The following is a 17,535-nucleotide window of genomic DNA, read 5'->3' as shown; positions in this document are numbered from 1 at the left end:
TATCACCAATCTTACATGAAGTCCTCCAGAAAATAGAGGAATAATATTTTCCAACTCTTAATATGAGCCTTCATATGCCTTGATAATAACCACAACATGAACTTTACAAGATGACAAAAACCCTTTATGAATAAAAGTGTAAAAATTCTAAAAACAAGACAGCAAATCAGTGAAATATCAAAAGTATATATAATGGCTAAGTGACAGTTATTCCAGGAATGGTACAATAATAGAAAAATCAATATAATTTAACATCTTAACCGAAGAAAGAAAACTTAATACAATCATCCTGAAAAGTGAAGTATAAAATCAATCTTAACATGCAATCATGATTAAACATAAAAACTCTTTGCATATTTGGAACAAAAAGCACTTCCTTACTATAATAAATAGTACCCACCAAAAATTTACACAAATATCCTACTCAGTGGCGAATTGCTGAAATTCTTCCTCTTAGAACACAAGAATACTTGCTTTCAACTTTTCTACTTAATATTATACCAAAGGTGCAGGCCAATGTATTAACCATTGAAAATAAGTAATTAGTATAATAAAATAAAAGTAAAATAACATACTATTTGCTGATGAAATTATTATATTCAAATAATAGTGAATAAAAGTGAATGGTTAAACTGTTTCATCCAGATTATTAACTACCACTCACCATGAAAAGGAAACAGGTTATTGATACACAACAACCATGTAGATGAGTCTCTGGGAAGTTATGCTAAGTTGGGGGAAAAAAAACAATCCCCAAAGGTTTACACAGTTTATTATTTTTTAAATAGTATATATACTCTTTAATTAAAAAAATACAAGTCTCTATGAAGAAAACACACAAGTAGAATTTCTAATGGAGTTGTACTTTACCTAGAATCTTTAAGTGATATAGATAATTCAGATTCATTCAGTTATTCATCTATTCATTTATTCCGGGGTAATATTATTTTACCTCGTAAGCAAGCAATTGCACCAAAAAGGTAAGACCCCAAAAATGCACAAATTACTAAAGGATGTCATGATGTTGCCAATTATATAAAAATTAGAATTTTAAAATATATTTGAGTCTTTAAAATAATGAGATGAAGAGAAAACATCTAAGTTTTATACACACAGAATTCTGCTCATAACAAAGCACTTCGAAGGGCTACAAAACTTAGGAAGGAGTTATATATTCTCATTTACTATGTATGTATTTATTTTTAGTTTCAGGTATAGAATTTAGTGATTCATCATTTAAATACAACACCCAATGCTCCTCAAAATGAGTGCCCTCCTTAATCCCCATCACCCATTTAACTCATCCTCCTGCCCACCTACCTCCAGTAACCCTCAGTACTTCTCTACAGTTAAGAGTCTCTTTTCTGGATTGCCTCTAATTTCCCCCTTTTTCCCTATGTTCTTCTGTTTTTTTTTTTCTTATATTCCACATGTGAATGAAATCCTGTAATCCTTGTCTTTCTCTGACTGACTTGTTTTGCTTAGCGTAATTGTTCCATCCATGTCATTGCAAATGTCAAAATTTTATTATTTTTGATGGATGAATAATATTCCTGTGTGTGTGTGTATGTATGTGTGTGTGTGTACACATACCACTTCTTTAACCATCAGTTTATGGACTTTTGGGTTCTTTCCATCGTTTGGCTTTTTGATAATGCTGCTATAAATATAAACATCAGGGTGTATGTATCACATTCAATCAATATTTCTATATCCTTTGGGTAAATATCTTCAGGTTAAATTGCTGGATCATAGGGTAAGCTCTATTTTGAACTTTTTGAGGAACCTCCAAACTGTTTTCCAGAGTGGCTACACGAGTATGCATTCCCACCAACAGTATAAGAGGGTTCCACTTTCTCCACATCCTCACCAACATCCATGGTTTCCTGTATGGTTTGTTGTAATCATTCTTACAGGTGTGAGGTGATATCTCATTGTAGTTTTGATTAGTATTGAGAAGTATTCAGTAAATATTTTGAATATACATTAATTTTAGAATGCTCCCCTTCAGTTATTGCCAATTTTTTTCTCCGTTTCAAGAATAGAAAGATCTAAAGATTATTCCTATGCATCTTCTTCTATCCTCCTAATCAACCATTGCAATACAAGAGTACACATTTCTGAATAAGGCAACTCATTGCTTAATATTTCCTTTCACTTCCTATTACTCTTAGAATAAAGACCAAAGACTAACTATTATACCGACCGGATTTTATATGAATTGCCTCTCTTCTTCCCATTCCTTCATCATCCTTTCCATTATATTCATTTTAATATTAGCTGAATTTTGTCTTATTTCAAAGGTTTCTAAATGGATTAGCCCTTTTAAAATTCAACTTATTTAGTTTTATCTTAAGTGAAGTAGTTACATACAGCATAATAAATAAGATTTAAAAACTGAAATCAGCACAGTGCTAGTATTTTAATGTATTTACTTTGGAAATTGAACATGGTTTTCAAAATATTGTCACTACAAAGGATTTGAAGTGTGCTAAAATGTATACAGGCAGCAATTTTTGTCATTAGGAGCTTTTGGAAATACGGTTGTCCAATAGGATATTATTTCAATCATTTTTAACAAGAGGAGTTATAAAGTAATTCCCAAAATTTTATCTTCCCAATCTAGAAATATATTTTTCCTTGAATAGATCATAGTTCTATAACATGGTGTCAATTTATCAACTCTTGATAAAAATTAAAACAATATAATTTCATTATTGTGCATGTGTTATCCATGAATTGACTTTATATATTGCCATTTGAGGATTTTTAGATAATTTAATTCTACAACTATCTTAATTTTGATAATGTACTAAAATGTACAAAATTTATCATTTAAACATTAGATTCATTTTTTAAAAATGTGTGAACCAACTGAATAACAGCAGTGGTTTCAGTGAAGACCTTTCAGGTTAAGTTACAAAAGTTAGTATAAGTGACATGCAGCAGATTGCTTATTTTTTCCCTTGGATCTGGATGAGCAAATTATGTCGCATCTCCTGAGGCCAACATTAGAAAGAAAACATTTTAATGAAGAAAAACACATTCAGAAGAGCAATTTAAAAATGTAATATGAGTCTTATTTTCCAGACTTACAGTTGATGAACATGTAAGGAAATTTTTTTTGGAATTCAAATGGAAAGTAGAAAATTGCTGGAATGCTGTTTACAAATGAGTCTGATTAGCTATAGCTACATAAAAGGTGTGCTTAAGAAAGAAAATGGAGAAAAAATTTAGAGTGAATCAATACAAGAAGTAAAGTTTCAGCAAGTGAGTCTTATTTCTAAGGGACCTAATCCAATAAAGGAAAATGGAATATCTATAGGCTCTTGGCACTTCAATATCAAAATATTGAATACTAGATACTTGTTCACATTCTCCCATCATTTGCACTGAAACATTTTTGAAAAAAAAATTGTGCGTGTTATTGTTTTTTTAAAGATAAATGATACTTTCTTAGACAAGAAACAGACTAAAGGAAATAGAAAAAAAAGGACACCAGTGTCAGATTTGCTCCCAAATACATTAGAAACTACTTTTTAGTGGTGTGTGTGTGTGTGTGTGTGTGTGTGTATTATATATATATATATATATATATATATATATATATGGCTTTGGGGCCCTATAGCCATATATATATATCGCTATATATATATACACACACGCGCGCGCACGCGCGCGCACCACCTATTGCAAACAAGATAGTATCATAGTACAATAGTATATTACATATTTTTAAGTGCTTTCCCTGCATGAAGCTTGATTCAAGGCCAGCCCCATGAATTAATTTACTTAGTTCTTACATTATTAAATTAATACCATGATTATTTCCGTTTACAAAAGAGAATACCAAAGCACCGTAAATTGTTCAAGGACACATAAACTGTTAAGTGATTGAGTCAAGTCAAACTGGATACTCTACAAATAAATAAAAAGTCACATTCATGATCTAATGTCATGAAACTTAGGAGTCCAATCTTTTCACTTCTCTTGAAGTCTTTAGGGACCCTTCCTGTCACTTAGCCTCCCTGAGTCTAGAATTACTGTCCTAAAATGAAGCAGCTCTATAATCCTATGATTATATTTTAAGAGAACTATTTCATCCTGAAACTCTAAGTCAAATTATTTCAAAGAAATACGTATTTGCCGAATGTGTATCACATGGGTACTCAAAGCATGCTTACAAGGTGTTATAAAAGCCCCCCACCCAATCCTTACTTTACTTACTTTGAAAGCCCAAGAAATACGACTGCCACAGAGAATGTTTCACTTATATTAACCTCTTTGTTTTTCAGAATGTCAGTGCTGCTTCATCTTTACCTATTTACAATTGAATTTTGATATTATTTTGAATGAATTATAAAATTATTTTCTCCACCAAATGAGGTAAGATGAACCCAAGAGAGTTTTAAGCAGAGTCTTTTCAAACTCTGTTTCTTTGGTAGTGTGAGAATTCTGTGTAGTTTTAACACAAGGAATTCAGTATATCACTGCATTTTATTACACCATGTTAAGTGATTCCAAGTAGCCTAACTTGCTTAGTCATGGCCCTTCTGTCAAATAAATATCTAAAGAAATGTGCAAAGTACAAAGCTTTGTCCTTAGGAAAGGGAGGCAGCTAATTAATTTAGTTCCTAGAAAGATTATAATTATCCATTTATCCAAAAGCCATTTTGCATTAGTAGCCATTGCTTTTAAAATTTTAGAATCCACAGAGCATTTCTGAAATTAAAGTCACTTTTAAAAATTAGTATTATGCCAAGAAGTGATAGTAAGCAAATTAGGTGCCTAATGCAATTTAGAATTATTATAATCAAGATATATAGCCTCATTTGTAGATACTTCAGTAAAATTTTAAATTAGCCAATAGAGGAAGAATAGTTAATAATATAATAGATATAAGAAGCCCAATAGATTTTACCTGACATCTAAATTAACTCTGAGACTCAAATCAAGAGATAGTCATAATGAAACAAAACTGGCCCTATGGTTTTTTCCTTCTTTTTACTTTTTCTTTTCTTTTCTTTTCTTTCTTTCTTTTTCCTTTTTCTGTACTTGAAAGATAATGATTAGCAGCTGCCTGAATCTTCTAGAAAGAAAAATACAAGAAACTGAATCCCTGCTTTCATTCTTCATTTGTGTCTGACAATTAAGATAATATGCTTTTATCTTTGAATACCTAATCAAAAGCAGGCCTGGCAAAGTCAGGAAGGCACCAAAATGAAAGCAAAAGACTCTGTCTTTATGACGCATTTGGGGGGAGATGTTAAATCATAAATAATGCATAAATTAAGTCATAAATTAATGTATAAATGGAGAGATTCCCTTTCATACTATTTTCCGAAACAGGCTCATCACTAAATTAAACAGAAAATCTGATGCAGCTTCTTTCTGTTTGCTAAACATGCTTACCATTTTTTTTTTAAACACACAGAAATCCCATAAAATATTAAGTGGTTTATAGGGCTGCAAGGTCCCCTCCAGTTACTGCCAATTTTACTTCTTAGCTTTAAGAATAGAAAGATTTGAAGACATGTTTTATTTCAAGAATTTCAAGCCTAACCACTTAATCAGAAACAGTCTAGAAGTTTAAAAATGAGTATGACTTCAACACATTATAGTGTGCTGTCAAGGAAGCTCAGGTGTAAATTTTCCATGGTCATTTTTGTGAATGTCTTGAAGGAAGGAAGAGACTCTGGTTCCAAATAAACATAAATATTTTATTTGACTTCTTGTTTTTGTCTTTAATGTTAAAGAAAGAAGTCTATGGCTTTACCTATTAAAGAACAAAGCAAACTTCTTTCTCACAGATGGGGGGTAGGAATTATTATTATTAATTATTAATATTATTAATAATTATTAATTTTTAAAGATTTTATTTGTTTATTCATGAGAGACACAGAGAGAGAGAGGCAGAGACACAGGCAGAGGGAGAAGCAGGCTCCATGCAGGGAACCTGACATGGGACTGGATCCCGGACTCCAGGATCACACCCTGGGCTGAAGGCGGTGCTAAACCACTGAGCCACCCGGGCTACCCATACATTAAAGTATTATAAGAGACTTTGACGCTTCTCAGAATATTTCTTAAAAATACTTATGTGCAAATTATGCTTTAATAGAACAAGGATATAATATTACTCTACTCCCTATGACTCAGATGTGACCTACTGTTAATTTTCAATTAAATATATCTACTATTAGGTAGAAATACGGCTTTGGGGCCCTGAAAAAGAGATTTCTATCTTTCTCAGTCATCATATATTTTGCTTTTTCCAAGAACCAAGAAAACAGGTAAATAATATTTTAGGTACCAACTACTGGGATAAATTTGAAATGGCTGTTTTATCGTTCAGACTACTCATTAATGCAGTATTTCTCAAACTCTTGACGTCTGCATATCATTGAATAGACATTTGGAACTCACATGGATCATAACATTAAGGTTAACTAAGAAAAAGTGATTTATTGCAAAAGAACACAGAATGTCATAAAATTGTTAATAATTTCCCATCAGTAATGATGATAACGTTTGCTTCTTAAATGAATGCTTCCAGTCTTCATTTAATGATAAATAGCTATAAATGTAGGGAAGTTTGCATACCCAAGTACTTTCTTGTCTTACAAAATCCTGACATAATTATATGTCTTATGAAATACACATATTCACTGTTTGAATCATATATATATATATATATATATATATATATATATATATATATATGTGTGTGTGTGTGTGTGTGTGTGTGTGTCTCTAAATACATATATATTTGGACAAGACTATTGTGGAGACATTTCTCCTTAAGGAAAACTTTCAGCACTTTACCAAAGAGAGTGATGTCAAAGGATTGTCCTAAGTTTCTGGTTTGCTAATTGGATCAGTACTGGTGTTGTTTTTTTTTTTTTTTTACTAAAAAGGAACAAAAAACGAGAAACAAGATTTATTCTCTTTAACAAAACCTCACTGTGGATTGCAATTTATAAGCAAACTAATATATTTATGTATTCACTCAATCAGTAATCGGAGTTCATTAAACAGGTGTTTTGTCCTCCTACCTTCCTGGCTGCTACTGCTGAATCAGTCTTCTCGCATTTTCTTCACTATCTTGTTTGCACTTTGTGTGATCACACCTAGTCCCATGGCTTGAAACACTCTTTGCTATTTACTGCCAAATTTAGATATCTAATTCAGCCTCATTCTTGAGTTCTATATCCATATGCATTACTGCATATTCAACAATTCACCTTGCATGTCTACTGGGTATCCCAAACTTAGCATTTCCATTACAAAACTACTGAAAATTTCTCCAGCTGTTTTTATCACCATCTTGAGCAATTGTACAATTTACCTGATGACTCTGGGAAAAGTTTTATAGTCATTCTTGTCTCCTTTCTTTCACAGCACACGCCTAATACATTAGTAAGTCCTTTGCAGTCTGCTATCATAATATATCCTGAATACAGCCAACTTTTTACCTCCTCCATACTTCTAACCTATGCCAGGTCTGTATCTTCTCCATCTAGATTACTGCATAGCCTCCTAACTTGTTTCACTGCTTTTGTTCTTCTTACACTCCTGTAATTGTTTATCTATAAAGGGTCAAAGTGCTTTAAAAATCATCAGCAAGAACTGGCTTTTCCCTAATCTCAACTGTTAAGTGGGTCCCTGCTTTACTTAGCTTAAAACACTCTTCTTGGAAAATCCTACATGATCTGTCCCATCCTCTCCCACCCCTTGTTCTAAAACCTAATCTCCTACCATAGTTCTTCTTACTCCAGTCATACTGGTTGGCTCTCTTTTGTTTTTGTTGTTTATTTATTTTCTGCCGAGGATGCCTCCACTTAGGACCTTGCATTCACTATCCCTACACCCTGAGACACACCTTCTTGCTTCCTTCTTGCTTTTGTGTCTATCTTCTTAAATAATGCCTTAACAAAGAAACCCAGAGAAATAAAAATAGCATACCTTATTTTCCTCTATATCTTGCTTCATTTTTCTTCAAAACATATATTGTTCCTTGAAATTTCATATTTACATGTTTATTTGATGATCTATGTCTTTTTTAAGAATGTTAGCTCTATTAATCTAAGAATTTTTTTTTCTATTTGCTTGCCAGTGTGTTCTTTGTACCTAGGGCAATGCCTGACATATACCTGGTACTCAATAAGCACCTATTAGATAAAGAGAGGTATTTATCTAATAGGTATTAGATTAGCAGGAAAATAGTAACACAGAAAATAGTAACACAAACAAATTTGCTTGGAAATTATTACTCTATAATGTGGAGAATATTTTTTTGGCAAGGCAAAAGTATTCATGAGAGCAGAGTTAAAAAGGTACTGTACTATCCCAGGCAAGAGAATTTCATAGCATTAACTGTGAGGCAGGAAACAGAGATGAGGAAAAACAGAGATGTAAGAGCTATTTAAGTGGTAAATTACAGAACAGTAATAAATTAGATATTGGAGTATAGAAAAAGAAACACATAGGGTACCTCCTAGATTATTCACTATCAACACAGATAGTAGTTCTTATTGCTGTTATAGGAATAAAGGAAAAGGGTGTCTTGGAGGATTGGGAGTGCGTGGGTTCATTTTGAGATTCTGCATTTATTACCTGAAAATGCAAGAGGCTATTAGATAAACAGCTCTGGAGCAGGAAGTGAAGTCTGAGCTTAAAACCTTTCAAGCCCTCAGTATATATGTAACAACTGAGGCTACAAGCTTAGATGAAATATCTTGGACCATATGGAATAAAAGGAAAGATAATTAAGATGAATCACGATGAGCTAAAAAATATAATAGCTGAATAGAGAATGATGCATTTGTGAACAAAAAAAAAGCCAATATACACCAAAAGATAAAAATAGAAAATGAGTATAATGATGTATCATGGAAGTCAATTTTGAAGAAAGTAATTTTCAAAAAGGATGTAGTGATTAACTACATGTGAATAACAGTGAGACCTGTGTCTTAAGGAATAGCACATTTGTTGATAGTCCGTCTACAAAAAAATAAAATTACTAAGTTAAAAAAAAAAAAAAAGAAACCTTAAACATTAAATTTGACAATGCAGCAAGAAATTAGGAGGCAAAAAGACTTCTGGAGGGGAGCAAATATTATGTAAGGATGTTAAAAAATGGTTATTTTCAAATGCTACTGAGAACTCAAAGTACTGGAAAATTCTTGATGGGTTTAGAGAAGTAGATTCTAATGAATTCCTTATCCAGAATTGTGTAAGGCAATATTGTGCTTAAAGACAAATTGGAATGGTAGAGAAATCAGTATCAGGTAACAAAACAAAGAGAATGAATATCCTAATCTCCTTAGAGAAGTTTAGTAATGAATTGGCAAATAATTGACTGATAGGGCAATAGCTATTAGATGATATAGTGCTGAAGTTTATATACTTTACTAAAGGAAAGACACTGAGGATACTGAAAACAAAAAGCCTTACCTATACACTTGAACACTTCCCTGATACTTATACAACTCTATCATCTTTGATCTGCTTAAAATTTACTGCATAGATTATAAAATGAATAACTTCTTTATCATGTGTATAATTTCATTAACAAGAAGGACATTTCTCCTTCAAATATACACTTCAGTACTGCCTATAGATGTGTGTGTGTGTGTGTGTGTATATATATATATATATGTATATATATGCAGGTATATATATACATATATATGAGCTATGCAAGTATGCTTTGTGTGCATGCACACACACACATAAACACACTATGTATTTTAGTGATATCAATCATCTAAAAAAAGCAAATAGATATGTTTATATAATAGTAAATGTTTTTCACATCATGCATCATTGATTTAATATCACTGTCAACATTGCATTTATGAAAAGAATGTTTTCCAACAGCTACTTCTGTTTTTCCAAGGGTATTTACAACTAAGTTCAGAATTGGTTTTATATATTTCTCTGCAGAAAATGTGATGTTTAGCCCCTTTTCCTTCTAAGGAGTAAAAATGTTCATGAAGCCTCTGTTATTTTGTTCTCTTCCTCACATTTAATGACTAGTTAATCATTTGTTCAGTAAGAAGCATGATCACAAAATTACTATCAATAACGTAGTTTGGAATAATACTACAAATGTATATAGAAGACTTCCTTACAAACATACGATATGCTGCTCTATACTACAAAAATTTATGTTCATTGTGTAAATATCAACTATATTCCGGAGAATTCACTTGGCTTTGATGGAAAATGACGAAAACTTTCTAGTGGTTTTATGTTACTCTTTGAGAAACATTTAAGACACAGTGAAATTCTCCAACAAAATCCAGTTTTAGAATATTCAGTATTGAACCCCCATTTTAAAAAATTATCTTTGATGGCTGCTTCTGTGAAATTAGAATTCTCTAAGCACGTGGTTTGTACATTCTTTATGTGCACTAAGTTCCTACATACAATATTCCGAATGTATTTTTCACATTTTTTCTTTATTTTTTATTTTATTTTTTTAGATTTTTTTTTTTTTTTTTTTTTTAGATTTTATCTGCTTATTCATGAGAGACAAATAGAGAGAGAGGCAGAGACACAGGCAGAGGGAGAAGCAGGCTCTATGCAGGGAGCCCGATGCGGAACTGGATCCCAGGACTCCAGGATCACACCCGGGGCGGAAGGCAGCTGCTCAACCACTGAGCCACCCAGGCATCCCTTTTCACATTTTTTTCATATTTTACTTAGTCCATCTCATAACTTTTAAATCATTGAGTCACTGATTCATATCTTACACTATCACAGCAAAATGTGATATATGATAAATTATTAAACATAAACAATAAAAAGTAAATGATGTGAAACAACTTGACAAAAATTACTGAGCCTTGTTTAATGAATGGTAACCAAGACCAACTCAACAATGGGATTCTTTACTTCATGGGAAAACTTTTCAAATGTACAGATTGTTAGAATAATAGTATTAAATCAAAATCTGAATGGATTATACTTTCCACATTTCAGATTTGGGAAACACAGATAAAGAAATTGTTGCTTTTCTTCTCTCCCTCACCCCACCCCAAACAGCAGCAGCTCCATCTACAGAGAATGTGATAGACCACAGAGAACTGCAATGGTCCATTTACCACACTTTACAAACACCGCACTAATGACTGCTTCCTTATCACTCTTCACCTATTAAGACATGCAATAAACACATCTTTTAAAGTTTTACATTACTGCGGCTTCAAATACATCTTTTATGTGCAGTAATGATTTTCTAATGAATGTATATGCCTCAATGTCTTCTAAGTATTGATTAGTATAAGCAGGCTAATTTTAATTCCTAGCAATTTCCATTTGTCAACAAGATCTTTATCAGTTTCCTACTGTATGCCTAGCCTCATTAAGGAAAAAAGATTTGAGCCAGATGTATAAAACTGTGATTTTTCTTTCTTAAACGGACAGAAGAGAAGGCAGTGGTTGAATATCATAATACTTAATTTACAATTTCTTGTCATGTAAAAATAAAATAATATTTTCGAAGAATGTGAAAATATTAAAATAATTTTGAAAACATGATGCCAATGATAGTTTGAGTCTACCATTATTGCCAGACTTCCTCAAGGGCTAAGTTGGATATGAATTTGTTTTAGCCCTTAATCGGATATATTCAACACAATTCAATAATTCACATTATATATAATTTTAGCAGCTCTAATCAAATAAGTATTTTGTCTTTCTACATAACTTTAACTTTATATAACAAGTTATATATACCAGCTTTAAAAGATATAGTTCTATGCTTTTTGCACGAACATTTTCTTTTCTACTTCATATTTTTCATTTTTAGTATCTACAGACATTCCTTTAGCTGATGTATCATAACCTTTAAACATTTCCTTAGACAAATTTTCAATTTTATGATTTTATAGGTAAAATTTTAAACTTTGCTAAGCTTATAGCATTCTACTTTTACTTTAGATAATTCCTTCCTTAAATCAAATTTCTAGAAGTGAGGTTCACCCAGAGATTGTGATTATATATTTTGATTTGCAGTCACGCACCATATTGTTTTCAGAAAATCTTACCAATAAGCAAGACCAGACTTTTTTTTTTTTAATTGTATTTATTTATTTACTTATTTGAGAGGGAAAGGGAGAAATGGGGGAAGGAGAAGTGGGAGAGGAACAAGCAGACTCTGTGCTGAGCACAGAGCCCTTCCCAGGGCCAAATCTCACCACCCCACTACCCCATCATGACCTGAGCTGATATCAAGAGTCAGAGGCTCAACCAACTGAGCTACTCAGGTGCCCCACACCAGATTTCCTGTATAGAGAAAGACTTGGGAAAGTTATTTTCCTATACTGAAATTACCTTGGGATAACAACCACAAACTAAATTCTTTATATTTGTTTAAATCTATCCTTCATTTCCTACTACCTAAACTCTGCCTTAAATCATTTTCCCCTCCTCTCTGCATTTGCTATGAATTAGTAAGCTTCATTGATATCTTGCTGCTATAATTATACCCACAAACTTGCATTCTGTGATGTTAAATAAAACCTACCTAAGTGTAAAAGTCTTCTAAAAGTGAAATTTAGAATCAATCATAAAACTTACAAATGCTCCTTCTTAACTTCCCTGAAGGATAAGTATCATCACTCTGAAGAGGATATGAATATACATAAATACACTGCCATTTTGAACTTCAATAACCTGAAAAATAACTCCTCTTTTGTAGTAGACATTCTCATGTGATCTTTACAAGCTGATTTAGTTCACATTCTGAAAGTCACAAACCAACAGTGAATGTAATAAATATATTAAATAAGATCTCGATGATTTTTTGTTCACAGAAAAGAATGTAAGGTTTTTTATTTGTTTATTTTTTTTTTTTTTTAAGAAGCTAATTCACTCCCTTTCTTTGGCTTGAGGAGAACCTCTATGGGACTGTACTATGGCAGCACACTGTGTTTAAAAATAAATAATTTTTTAAAATATTTGTAAATATTTTCATCAACGGAAGTCCTCACATGTTTGGAACTAACAGGTCATTTAAATGGTAATTATCAAATAGCATAGAGTACAACAATGACCTGGCTTACAGGAAAATTCCAAACTAGTTTTATTCAATTCCTCCATAAAATGGGATTGAGAATTTTTTGTTCCATATCCTACTGCCATACAGAATGCCCAGGACATCCTTAAGCTCATATTCAGGTGAGCTTAAGGATTCCAACTGATGGCAAGCATATCAGAGGCCATGAGTAGATAGTGATGCAGAAGCAGTAATGTTTTAGAACCTGTATCCTTTTTTATGTCAATAACCATTCTCCACTCCTGCCTTTCATACTACATCTCCCCTATGCTACCGGTTTCTCCTTCCCCCCATTTACCTCAGTTCTAAAATTATCTTTGCTCTCCAAGTACATGTTAGAATCTTTCATTTTATTAAGGTGACATTTTCTCTAAGTACTTATTCTTTGCTGCTTATGTACGGTGAGAGACAGGATGAAAGAAGCTTAAAGTCCCAAAGAAATGCTTGAAGATACGGAGGGAAATACACAGAGTAGTACTTCTAGACTTAGTCCTGCTACCTGTGTGTGATTGCTTACAAGATAGCTTCATATCCTAGTTTCCCTTTGTGAGTGAGTTTGAAGCTCTGGGTAGTGTAATCCTATTTATATAAAGTGCAGGCAAGAGGTGAATCTAGTTGTCATTGTTCCTCTCTTTTTTCCATTTGAAAGGAATCCAGGTCATCAAGTTTTCCCATCACTAATAGGAGAGACATAGTTACTAATTTTCAGGCTAACATCTGTAAATTCCACTATGTTTTGCTATCCAAGAAAATCTCGGAGTGATTTAAGATCCATGTTTAAACAAATAGCTGAAAGTTCTTCAATCTGAAACACTCTTCTTGAATACCAGATATAAAACTGTGGATTTTAATTTAGCTATGGCATACTCATGACTGAAATAAGTTAAATTTTTTTCTGCTTCTAATTTTTTTCAAAAAAGAAATCCTTTATATCTTTCATGGAAAACCTATAGCTTCCCTGAAGTTTGACATACATAAAAGCTTGCAAAATAAATTTCACACATTCTATACTTCATTATCTTAAGGAAAACATATGTCCCTTCAGCTGGATCGTTTGGTAGTTTACGGATGGATTCTTAGCCTCTGTTGTGATATAATTACATTGGTCTTATTTATGACATTATTTATAGCCTTATAATCCATTACATAATACATTGAGTCTTTAAAACACTGCTGTGACTGAGAATCTGTGCTCTTAGAGGAGGATACAGTAAAGTATAGGGTGGAATTAAGCACCATTTTCAAGGCTTATTAAAAATCCCTTCAATTAAAGTTAAATATTCACATTTTTTTCCTTTCATAACTGTGCTTGAAAACTTATGTAGTAGGATATGCATTCAAAAAAGGTATGGAAGACTATACCAGCAACTAAGTCCTACCTCACCATCTTTTGATGCTTTGCTTTCCACAGGTCTTCTAGCTCTACTCGGGCATCATTTATCCCACCACAAGAAGGTACTTACCTTTCACATATCAACTGTCATTTTAATATGCTTTGTTTTTCTTTACTATCACCCTTTAGAATGGATTCCTTCAGAACCAAAATACTGTTGCTTCAGGCTTCACTGTCTCTCCCTACAACACATCACCAATTATTAATAGTTCCCATAGACCTTTGAAAAATTTCATTTTTTTATGTATACTTCTATTTCTCCCCAAATAGCTTCCATTAGGATATACATTCTAATATTTTCTTCAGATTAGCAAAGGTGAGCACTATGCCTTGAGCTGTTATTTTTTCATCAAGTATTTGTTGATAATCATTTGATTGTATCCAACTCTTACTGCCTTTTTTTAGCCCAAAGATATTTTCATGTCACAAATAATTGATTAATGTGAAATAAATCAACATGCAACATAAGAGTAAGTCATAAACTAAACTTAAAATATGTAGAGTAAAAATTCTTGAACATAATTACTGCATAAGAAAGACATCAGGATTAATTGTTCAACCTTTGTATAATGTCCAAAAGCTATTTTTTATATCTATACAATCTCAGATTTAATTCATATATGAAAAAATAAACATGCATTAACCAAATTCTATGTAGCAAGTACGTTTATATCAATGCATTTCTTCTTAAGTAATTAGTTTTTGTTAAATATAAAACATAAACATCTGCTTTTCTTACATCTAATGTTTGCTTTTTTTTAATGAACCACTGGGATGAATTAGAAAATGTACATAAAACATTACAAGTAGAGACATCTGCTTATCAATCACTTTCCTATACTTCAGTATTAATGACTGCATATCTCTTAAGAGGCAAAGTACATAATTTAGAATGGTTTTTATCATATGACATAATACCTAACAATCAAGATAAACACCTCTTATAATTGAGTAAACATTTAAAAAATAGGCAAGATAAGAACTGAACATTCTCATATTTCACTTAGACTTTCTAAATTTTAAAATAAAAACACTTTCAGTAGAAATTTATCCTTAGTTTTTATAGCTTACTAAATTCAGTCCAATTGCCTATATCTGAATCTGAGCCTTACCATTTACTAGAGGTAGAACCTTTGGGAATTTTTAACCTTTCTAAGCCCTAGTCACTTTATTTATAAAATTACATCATATGGTTTTTTGAGAATTAGAAGAGATCTTATATGTATAAAATGCCTGACAAACTGTAAAAGCTCAATAAGTATTATTTTCATTTTATGGATTTAATTTTAATAGTATAATGATTTCTCTTGTAATTCTCTGCTGAAAACATATGCAAATAAAAATCTTCTCAAGAACACTTACTCTTTCGTCCTTCGGGGGCATCCAGCTTTTTTATGAGATAGAAAGAATCTTCTGTCCTTGGAGAAGTCCTTCAAGTAGTACCTAAGTGTCAGTCAAATGGCAGTTATCATACATCTATTATAGTTAATGCCTTTCAAGATATTACCCTCACACAAGCCCAAGGACTGTAATTATTTGGAAATAGATATTTTCCTTAAAATTGGTGTGCTTTAACCTGTTTGAAAGCAATAGGTCAAGGAATATTTAAATTATAGTCTAGGTTTCCTTCTTACTCAGAGTTCAAAGTGTTTTAAATGAATATTTCAATTACGTCTAGGTCTTCTTAGACTTTAAAAATAATAGAAAAATGTCATTTGGGTTACTTTTTGGGTTACTTTTTACCTAATCATAACTTTATCATCTGTCAACTCACCAAGGCCCTTCTGGAGGTGTTGGCGCAGAACTCACAGCTCTCGTTTTTCTGGTTGGCTTCTGGTTCTTTGGCTCATTCTCACTTCTGTGTATTCTAACAGCAGAACACTGGGACATAACGTTTATATAAATATTAGTAAAGTGAAATTCAGTCCCACAAATAATCCTGTATAAAAGCACTCCGACATTTTATTTCTAAGACTACTTCAAGACCTTAACTTATAATCATCAAAGGCATAGATTAGTTTTTTATAGAAACACTATTTTAAAAAATCTGTTATAAAGTCACAATCTTTAACGAGTTTAGGGTTATGACAGAGTTTGAAAATCAAAGATGAACTCATGCCTTACATACATAATAGAACAGAGGGCTAGCAGTTTGAAGTCAATTTGTTCTATTTAACCAAAATGCAGATCATGAGACAAATAAATAGAATTACGCACAATGTGCACAAATAGAAGTTGCATTGTCCAGCCAAATAAGTCATTTTATGTTCCCGAAACAGGGTTGGGGAACAGGTGATGCTTGTTAGGTACTGATTTTTGCTGACTCACACATCTGTATGATGATCTTAGTTAATAGCAGTACCTAATAAAAGAGCATGAAGATAGCTATGCTGCTTAGATTGTCACAAGAAGACAAGAGTAGGAAAGAAGCTGGAGGCTACCTGTGCCTTTTTGTATGTATACAATAAAGTAGCAGAAGTTCCAAGTAATGTCAACAAAATACTGAGCCATGGGCCTCTTCCCAAATGTAAGACATGGTAAAATGTTTAAATGTGTAGACCTATTGGGAGAAATTTGCCCAACCTTCTTATTTTAAATCTCTCTAGTTCACGCAACAAAGAATATAAATAACTCCATACCTGATGTTTTCACTTTATTTCTTAGATTATATCTTGGTAGCTTAGTTTCAGATACATCATCCAAAAATCACATAATAAAGTGTCTACTATGCATTGGAACAAGTGGCAAAGAAGTGCATAAAAAAATCAGGATACCAGCTTTTATGGAGCTTTGTAATAAGAAAACACAACCATAATCAAATAAACACATATACTGTGTTCATATTCATTTTAGAACGTTTTGTACAAGTTTATAATTTTTAAATCCTATATATAAAAGATATTAAAGTAAATTATTTCTTTTTTAAAAAAGATTTTATTTATTTATTCATGAGAGACACAGAGAGATAGAGAGGTAGAGACATAGGCAGAGGGAGAAGCAAGCTCCCTGCAGGGAGCCCGATGCAGGACTCGATCCCAGGATCCTGGGATCACGACCCCAGACGAAGGCAGACCTC

The 17,535-nt window shown here is 32.3% G+C and overlaps 1 long non-coding RNA gene across 1 annotated transcript in view; it reads right to left on the bottom strand.

The window, feature by feature from the left end:
• Window positions 1-12,120: 12,120 nt before the first annotated feature.
• LOC144292290 (uncharacterized) overlaps window positions 12,121-17,535 on the bottom strand; it is a 29,442-nt gene continuing 24,027 nt past the window's right edge. The window contains exons 6-8 of the long non-coding RNA XR_013359730.1: window positions 16,234-16,340; window positions 15,822-15,902; window positions 12,121-14,641 (exon numbers count right to left, since the gene is read on the bottom strand). This is a non-coding gene — a long non-coding RNA (uncharacterized LOC144292290). The remainder of the gene's footprint in view (window positions 14,642-15,821; window positions 15,903-16,233; window positions 16,341-17,535) is intronic.

This window comes from Canis aureus, chromosome 2 (genome assembly GCF_053574225.1).
Source record: "Canis aureus isolate CA01 chromosome 2, VMU_Caureus_v.1.0, whole genome shotgun sequence".
NCBI classification, from domain to species: Eukaryota; Metazoa; Chordata; class Mammalia; order Carnivora; family Canidae; genus Canis; species Canis aureus.
This window is presented reverse-complemented; position numbering and strand designations above follow the sequence as displayed.